Source organism: Macrobrachium nipponense, chromosome 5 (assembly GCF_015104395.2).
Source record: "Macrobrachium nipponense isolate FS-2020 chromosome 5, ASM1510439v2, whole genome shotgun sequence".
Taxonomy (NCBI): Eukaryota; Metazoa; Arthropoda; class Malacostraca; order Decapoda; family Palaemonidae; genus Macrobrachium; species Macrobrachium nipponense.
Genome location: NC_061107.1, coordinates 140,972,772 through 140,982,459, shown reverse-complemented (window position 1 = coordinate 140,982,459; position 9,688 = coordinate 140,972,772).

The following is a 9,688-nucleotide window of genomic DNA, read 5'->3' as shown; positions in this document are numbered from 1 at the left end:
ATGTCGTATGTTTTAGCCTTCATTTGTTGCAAACTGGTTTGACCATTCTAGGGGACGGATCGGTTGAAACCATTGCCTGATAATTATAGGTCTCTAGATGAAATCGTCCGTGGGGTCGGATTTCCTGCGAACCTCACCCTCACCCACCCCAACCCACCCAATAGATGCATAGTGTTTTTATTAATGACGACAGATTCCTGAATCTAATTCTTAGTTTTTTAGAAAAGAAAACTACTGAGATGGCTTTTTCTGTCCGCCCTCAGATCTTAAAAACTGCTGAGGCTAGAGGGCCGCAAATTGGTGTGTTGATCATCCACCCATCTATCATCTATTATACCAAATCGCCTCCCTCTAACTTCGGTATTTTTTTTTTCATCTAACTTAAGGTTAAAGTTAGCCATGATCTTGAGCTAAAGGTGACAACAAGTCACTGACCGCGGCTGAGTTTCATACAGTATATACGCCGCACAGAAAACTCGATTGTTTTTCTTCTTTTTTTATGATACTGTCTCGCATACATAAAAAGATCTCCGACCATTTGCGCTCCTCGAATCTTATGAAATGAATCTACCCGTCTCCATCATACAGATTTGCTACAATGAACCAAAGAAAAACATCTTTCTGATTTCTTCTGAAGATTGAAAAAGAAACCCACAAAATCACTTTGTAACTTTGTTTACTTCTAAGTATTTACATTTAGTTTTACTACACACTCGAGTACTTTCAGGCCCTATCTGTGGCCCATTTTCAAGAGATGTTTGGGATGTTAGCCTGGGTCAAGGCCCAGCAGTCTTCTGGAACTTCTTCTCGTTGAGCTGTCATTGATGTGATGGCTGTTCTGGTTTCCTTGAGAGTTGCCAATCCCCTCTTGTAGCTCTGATATCCTGAGCTGATGGTCAATGGGATTAATCCTTAAGGTAAGGGTTTGGTCACCAAAAGTCTGTTAGGCAGAAAACCTAATCTCCAGGTCAGCAGGGTCAATCATTGCACGTAATTTGTGAACGCCAGATTCAGCTTCTGTCTCGTTAAAATTACATAAACAATAATTAGCGTATTATGAATAGGTTCAATTAAAAAATACAGATTTTCGTGTTTAAGGTGTCCAGGCACTGTTCCGATGCTTCACCATAAGGACATTTTATTTTGCTCTCCAAGTCTTTTTGTTTTATTAGACTAATAGAAACCAGTAAATATATATTTTCTTCAATTTGTTGATCATTTTCTCCATAATATATTATGGTCAAATTTTGAGTCAAATGTTGTTTTCTATCACATTCTTAGAACAGACAGAGTATGAGAGAAAAAGTGCAGCCGGCCATGATCTAGACTGAGACATCTTGGTAAGGTAAGAGGTGCATATGAAAAACGGTGAAAATTGGCTTTTTGTTTTCAGTAGCGCCTTATTTCATCTTTTCTATTGTGATCTAAATGTTTAGGGAAGACAGTCTGCTGTTTCCCTCCAATTCCGCTATGGATTTAATTTTTGGAACCAGCGTAGTATTCAGTCTACCATAAACAACAATGAAATCTCCCCATCTATTGTTCCACAACGCGGAATATAATAAACGTATCTGAGACAGATCAAGTTCTGATACTTAACGGAAGGTATGATTCCCGGTTCGAAATATTCCATGTAAAAGCTCATTAATCAGGGGAGATGGGGTTAGACATACTGCAACCTAATATAGTATATATGTATATATATATATGCAATGTACAATAAATACACACATCACACACACAATTATATATATATGATATATATATATATATATATATATATATATATATATTAATAATACATACACTCACACACACACACACACTATCATATATATATATATATACATATATATATATATATATATATATATATATATATATATGTATATATATATATATATATATGTAAGTGTTACATAATGAAAATATGGAATGTTATTCCATATATATACTTTAAAAACTACTGATTAATTAAAACCAGTGAAACAAGGAAGCACCAGATTGCTTGCAGGAATGTGATCAAGACCAGAGACGATAAAGTATGCTAAGATGACGTATACAATAAAGTAGGCTAAGATGACGTGCCGTCACCTGTGGTCCTTCATTTGTTTTGAAAACATTAGTCCAAGCTTCCTGCTTGAGACAACTACCGCGACCTATAATTCAAACGGCCTACGTGATTTGTAAATCGATGTCATCGGTGTGTATGTTCGTATGTTCGAGCTACTTTCTGCTTCCTTTATGATTTGTAAACGAGATTGTAGTCAGATTTGAATTAGCCATCATCATTGGCAGACCTGTACAAATTTCCTCTGATCTTCATCATGTAATCTCAGAGAATAGAAGTATTTTTGTACTCAGTGTTTTCTACTAGAACCTCACATCAGAAAGAGATCGAATGAAGTTATAACTATCATCATGAGTTAACATATCTCCGTCGTTATAACACAAGAAGATATGACTTCGTAAGTTATTATCAAACCCCAAGACACTCCAATGAGTATGGAAGTGAATAACCAACCGACCTAGCGTAAGATTATCGCAAGTCTAACATAACCTCACAGGAGCCTTATTATACAAGGCAACAGCCCTTATATATATGCAGCAGATTATGACAACTTCAGCCGTTTTAGTATGGCAGATCGGAGAGCGTTACATAGACAAGTTTACTTCCAGTTAACTGCCGAGATTACAAAAGACTGGAAACAAGGAAGCAGGTAGTGACACTCTCTTCTTGATTTCTAACCAGCTTTAAAAACATCCGTCTAAATAGCACAGATCCAGTGTATAATATGTCCTCACTGAATATAACGACACATCCCGATGGAACAAAATTCAGTGGGATTGAACTCCCCTTTCATGAGCTTGTCTCTTGATCCTGGTTGATGTCCTCCCATCGCTCTGATTTTCATCGACACTCCCACTAAAGCAAGAAAGATTGCGTAAAATAAACTGAACTTGTTTGATGCGATGCACTTTTAAGTGGTGTTAATCTGTACAATGGTGACGCACGCTGGCAGTACGAATCACCCACGATTTGGCCAGAAAGCACGACATTGAAATTTTAATTTTTGTGGTAAAGTACAGATTTGATGCTAGATATTGGATGAACCTCTGTCAGTGAGCTACAAGCAAAGGAAGTAAAGGGAAGTGGTTTAAATAGCCTGGTATTTTCTGCTATTTTTATATTAACATCTATCTTCTTGAACGCAATGTAACAAAATGTAGATCCAGACTATATACAACAATGGAATTGTCCTAGCCCTTTCACGTATTCTTGTAAAAGTGTGTCCCATGTTATTTTGGGGCACGTTTCCTCATTACTAAAAATATGGATTATACACACAAACTTGAATGACTATAATAACGAAAGGCTCTTAAATCGTCAATTTAATCCGAAGGACAACTGGTAAAATCTCAGTTGCATCTTACAAAGTAGTTTGGATACAATTTCTTTTGCATTTCAGTGAGTGTAGCAGCGCAAAGAATAAACGTCTTTTTTTTGAAACTTCATATAAATATATCGTCATTTAACTCAAGCTGCAGTCACTCATAAGCCAATAAGTGCATTAACAAGCATCTTGGAAAATAAAAGAATATAAAAATGCAATACAAACACAGTTCTTCATATAGACGACTACTCCTAAACTAAATAAAGGGTTGGTTGCCTTGAAGCCGTGACTCGCATAAAGGGGATGAGACTTATGTTAATTATCTTTAATGTTAAACAAGAACTGCACTGAAAGTTCGAGGCTAAAATGGTGAATGTTGACTTTCTAGAAATGCTGAGGGGTAAAAGAGAATTCTTCTTCTGCTGAGATTTAATTAGATCTGTATTCAGAAAACTTTGTGTCTTTTTCTTTCGTGAATTTCGTATTCGTGTTTTTCGTTTCTTTAGATGTTCAATGCCTGTACGTTACCTCCGTGTCGAAATACAAAGAATTTATATTTATGATGGTCACTGAAAGGTGGGTAGACAGACATGAGCAGAGAATTAGAGAATTAACAAAAGGCAAAGGAGGGAAACGCCATATGGAACGCTGCTTAATTTCCTCTTAGTGAAAAAGGGTTTTTCTAAAGCGTGGCAAGCATCCCAAATTTTTACGCTATCTATGAAGGATAAGGTCTCTCTCTCTCTCTCTCTCTCTCTCTCTCTTCTTCTCTCTCTCTCTCTCTCTCTCTCTCCATACTCATTTATTTCAGCTTTCGTGACTGAATCAAAGAGATATAAATATCATCAATTCTAAAGTCTTGAATTAAAATCTTTGTTTGTTTTTAGAGAAGAGCAAGTTTCTAATGAACTTGGACTGTTTTGAATTTCAACATAAAGACCAAGGGCTGCAGAGCGAATCAGTGTTTTTCACTAGCAAAAGTAAGAGATAGGATAAAACAATCGGACCTAAATTCACTCTAGCAAAAGCAAGAAGATGCAGGAAAAAATAAACACTGAGATTCTCGGCTGACATGAAAAGCGAAGAAGTGGAGGTTGGGAATAGAGAAGCAGCCAGGAGATCAGAGACTTAATTTAATAAGGGAAATCCTTTGTGTTTTCTTCTTAATTTTCAAAGTGGGAATTCAGTGCACCCGAGATAATGTCCGAAGATGAGAAGAATAACACCAAAGTTTAGTATTTGTTTTAATTTTTATGACAACAAAACCGATGTTAAAACATTTGGAGAAAAAAAATAGAATACCGACGAGAAATAAAACTAAAGAATTTTTTACGCTTTATGACAAAACGAAAAAAGTAGATATAAATAAAAACTAAAAGCAAAAATAAACTAATGTGGAAGACGACTGAAAAACAAAAAGGACAAGATTTTATATTTCAAAACGAAACAGGTAGGCTATACAATGGAGGCCTCAAATCGTAAACAATGGCTGACCACTTGCCTTCGTTAATCAATTCGTATCAGGAGAAAATAAACAAAGATACTGAAGAGATAATAATATGGAGAACCCGGAATAAGCTGCATGGACAATAGAAAAAGAAATACTAGTTTTCACTTTCCACAACACAACTGAAACTGCTATGCGAACTACCGGGTTCAAGTCGAAAGGACGCTGTTGGCAGAGAAGAAAGTTGGCTGAAAGTCATCGGGGTAATGAATCCCTAAAAACAGCCTTGGGCGGAAATTTCTCTCTGGATATTGCATCGTGACTTTATATAATTTCAAACAACGTCTCACACGCATGCATATATGTGTATATATAGTATATATTATATATATATTATATAAAATAAATAAATGTATATAATATATATATATATATATATATATATATATATATATAAATAAATAAAAGGTTGATCTGCTGAGTAAAGGACGTCGAGGTGAAAGATCTTGTAGAAACTCCGTTGTTTATTTTTCCTTCGTGGCTTATACCTTTATTTATGGATTTATCACGTTCCAAACTTTCGTGATTCAGTTTTATATATATATATATATAGTATATATATATATATATAATATAATGTATATATATACACATCTTCTTACTATGATGGGCGTTAAGGCTGTCCGTCTGTCTGTCATTCAATCACGGCCAAACGGCTGAGCCGATGGGCATGAAACTTGGCAGGGTTATAGTGGGACCCCTAAGATGGTTTATAATGGAGTTTCAAGCAACAAAATGCGCCGGAGGGGGCGGGGTGCCTTCCCCGAGAAGGGGATGGTTCAGCCCGTAGACTTAATAATGCTACAAATTTATCATACCTAATTTTCGGTATGCATAGTAAAAAATATGACTTTCGACTTTCGATATGTGTGCTACATATGTGGGGCTAAGACATCAGTGGCACCAAAGGAGGTTGGGGTTGGGCAGAGAGAGAGAGAGAGAGAGAAGTAGAGGGGGTTAGGGATAAGAAAGAGGGTAACAAACAGAGAAGACTGGCGAGAGAGAGAGAGAGAGAGAGAGAGAGAGAGAGAGAGAGAGAGAATTTACTGGTTGCCATTCAGTTACCCCGGGCAGCACAGGGTTGGTCAGCTAGTATATAGATTCGACATAACCTTTCTTGAAAGAAGGGTAGATAATACCACTTTCACTTAATTCATACATGAGCATGCAAAATTTAACGTGCAAATTAATGGCAAAATTATCATGAACAGTCAGTGCTACAACTTACATACTTTGTACTTACATGAGTGTTCAGCTCATGTCCTCTTCTTTCATTACAATTAATCTGAAAAAGAGAGACGGGAAGCAGGAATCAGAATAATAACATACAGCATTTATACAATAACAGTAGCTTTATTTAACTAGAGATCACAACTCCGTTAATGTATACTTGGTAAAGAACACACAACCTACGTCGTATTTTGTAGTGGGCTAATAGATGGTTACTGAAGCCACAGTTCGAGTGAGGACGTTTTCTATTTGTTAAAAATCATCACATGTTCACAGATATCCGGCCGAAGGTAACCAACTGGAAGGAATCTCCTTATATTGTTTTCTCACAGTTTCGAGGGACAAACGCCGCACACCGATGAAAATATGACCTCCCAATTTCTTTGTCGGAGGAAAAAGAAACCTTCATCTTACTGTCAATTAATGCACATGCACGTTGACTTGCATGATCGTACAAACTTATATACTGTATTTAATGAACAACTCGAATTCAGCCAGGACTACCTTCCTTGTGGCCATAACTCGACATTCAGTGATTCATTTTATTTACTTCAGTAATATTTTAAGGAGAGTTGTAATTGAGCATTATCGTTTTAGAGTAATTTTCCAAATATTTTTGTTTAGTTCTCAAACACTGAACAAAGAAAAATATATAATTGATACCGGCAAACTACTAACAAGTCCGTGAATAGCAAACTGGCGAACAGTCATTCTTTTTATTATGAGTTTTGCCATCAACTCTCATTTTTTTTTATAAAAGGAAGGTAGAGGAAACGATTTCTAAAATGCAATTTATTTTACTGAGAAACGTCGTAAATTTTGTAGATGACAATGGGACTCTAAAGCAAAAGTAGTACTTTCTATCATTCTACCTGGTAAGATAGAAGGACAGGCATATAAACACTCAGCTTAGGTTAGGAACTGCTTTTACAACAATTTCCAGGAATTTTAGCGAGACATCACCTAGTGAGAGATTTTGAATCTGAAATTTCTCTCTGTCTGCCGCTCTCTCGTTCTTTCGTGTACGAAAATACCAACGGGATAAATAAAAAATGGGATAAAGGATAGATGTTAATGATAGACTGGGAATAATTCTGATCAGGAAAAACAAGTGATATAGAGAGAACTATGCTGTGAGAATGTGACAGATGGTTCCGTCCAAAGGGGAGAGTGAGAATTCCCTCGCTGAGGTCTTCCCATCTGTAATTATGATATATTGGTATACATTTTTGATAGATAACTACCGCGTCGAGGCACTTCGGTTTCACTTACGATGTGATGGCTCTCTGGTTGGAAACAACCAAGGCTACATATAAAGATGGAGACTATAACTGATTCATTTAAGGTAGATTCTCGGATGAGCCTTATTCTTAAGAGACGTTTGTTTGGTGGCCCGCTGATTGGCTGGTACCGGGAGTAGGCAGCTCCCAGCCAATCAGCGGCCGCCAAACTAACGTCTCGTAGGCATAGGGATCATCCAAGAATCTACCTTAAGTGAACCAGTTATAGTAATTTTATGGTACCCGGCAGCTCATCCGAAAATAGAAAATGACTGGGTCCATGAGGAATTGTTATTATTATTATTATTATTATTATTATTATTATTATTATTATTATTAGTTATGCTTTAACCCTACTTGGAAAAGCAACTTACGGGAATGGCCTCAATAACGAAATCAGTCCAGTTCGGAAAAAGAAGTACAGAGTACAGAATATGCTCTAGAGCAGGGGTCTCCAAACTTTTCAATGTAAGGGCCACATTATATATTTCCCACATTTATGCGGGCCAAAGGAAAAAAAATCAGTGTCAATAATTTAATTTCCTCAAATATTACAGTATAAACATGGAAAAATTAAAACATATCTTGTTGGAAAAAATCAGGGTAAACTAAATAGATTCCTGCCTTTAGTTTTATGCAACCAAATTAGTGTGACGAATGATACTGACGTTTTGACTTCAAAATTTCATTGAAATCAGGTTCCAGATTAGATGAGCCAATTGTAAGAATTGATTTCAAATGATCATCAGACAAATTTGCTCGATAGTTAGATTTCACATACTTTATTTTTGGAAAATGTTTGTTACACACAAGTAATGTTGTACCAAAAAGTGGACACAAAACTACAAGCAAACTTGATCAAATTTGGAAACTGATCTGGCTGCAGGCATTTATTAAAACTCAATCAGATTTCCTTCTCTATACTTATCTTTCAGCATTGCAGTCAAATGGATTATGAAAGAGCCTGATTTCATTTGCTTTGGCATAAGGTCAGCAAATCGCTCCTGAAACTGTTTTTTCAAATCTGAAATTATTTCATTTGCAAATGAAGAAGGATATTCAACTTTAATTTCTGCATGAAATTTTTCACAAGGACATGAAAATGAGCAAAATTCTTAACTTTCACCTGGCTTTCAAGTAGCACAAGTTTTGTTCTGAATGCCTTGACATGAACGAAGTAGTCACTGATCAAATTTGTTTTGCCTTGCAATTTCAGATTCAATTGATTCATATGACCTGTCATATCTGCAAAATATGCCAATTTCCAAATCCATTCACATTCTGATGCCAGTCGTGCGATAATTATTTTTTCAAGGCCACCATACAGGGATTTGTTTGCCGGGCCAGATGAAATTTGTGGCGGGCGGATGTGGCCCGCGGGCCATAGTTTGGAGAGCCCTGCTCTAGAGCATGGAAATAATCATGAAAATTAATAAAAATTTCAAGAAATAAGATAAAACGGTTTAATGTATACAAGTATTAGAGATTAATTCACACACGTATATTACTATATCAAATATAATTATATATATTGTATACGTATGCATATATATATATATATAAATATAATATATATATATATATATATATATATATATATATATACATACATACACACACAAGTATATATGTATGTATGTATGTATGTATTCACACTATTCAAGGGGAAGCTAGATAAAACAAGCATAAATTAAGTTATAGGTGGAACTGTGCGTGAAATGTAATTAAGACTATTTAATTTGATAACAAAGAATAAGGAAGGAATGGAAGTAGAAAATGGACGCAACTTGGCAAGAGATGACACAGTATGTATATACCATATATATATATATATATATATATATATATATATATATATATATATATATATATATGCATATATATATTAGGCTGTTTTTCTCATTTTTTTATCATAGGGTTACTCCGGAGAGAAAAACACTTCTGTCACTGTCACATTTTTACAATAACTGCTAAATGAGATAATTTGTATATATATATATATATTATATATATATATATATATATATATATATATATATATATATAATAAATACATATATATATACATACATACATATATATAGTATATATATATATATAGATATATATAATATATATATGTATATATACATATATACATACATATATACAAAGCTATTAATATAACTTTACCCGCAAATAAAAATGATTAATTTGAAAGTCAAAATCCGTATCAAAATAGAATTCTTCATGTGTGGGAATGTGTTGACATTTGAGCTTCAGTCGTCTTTTGTTTA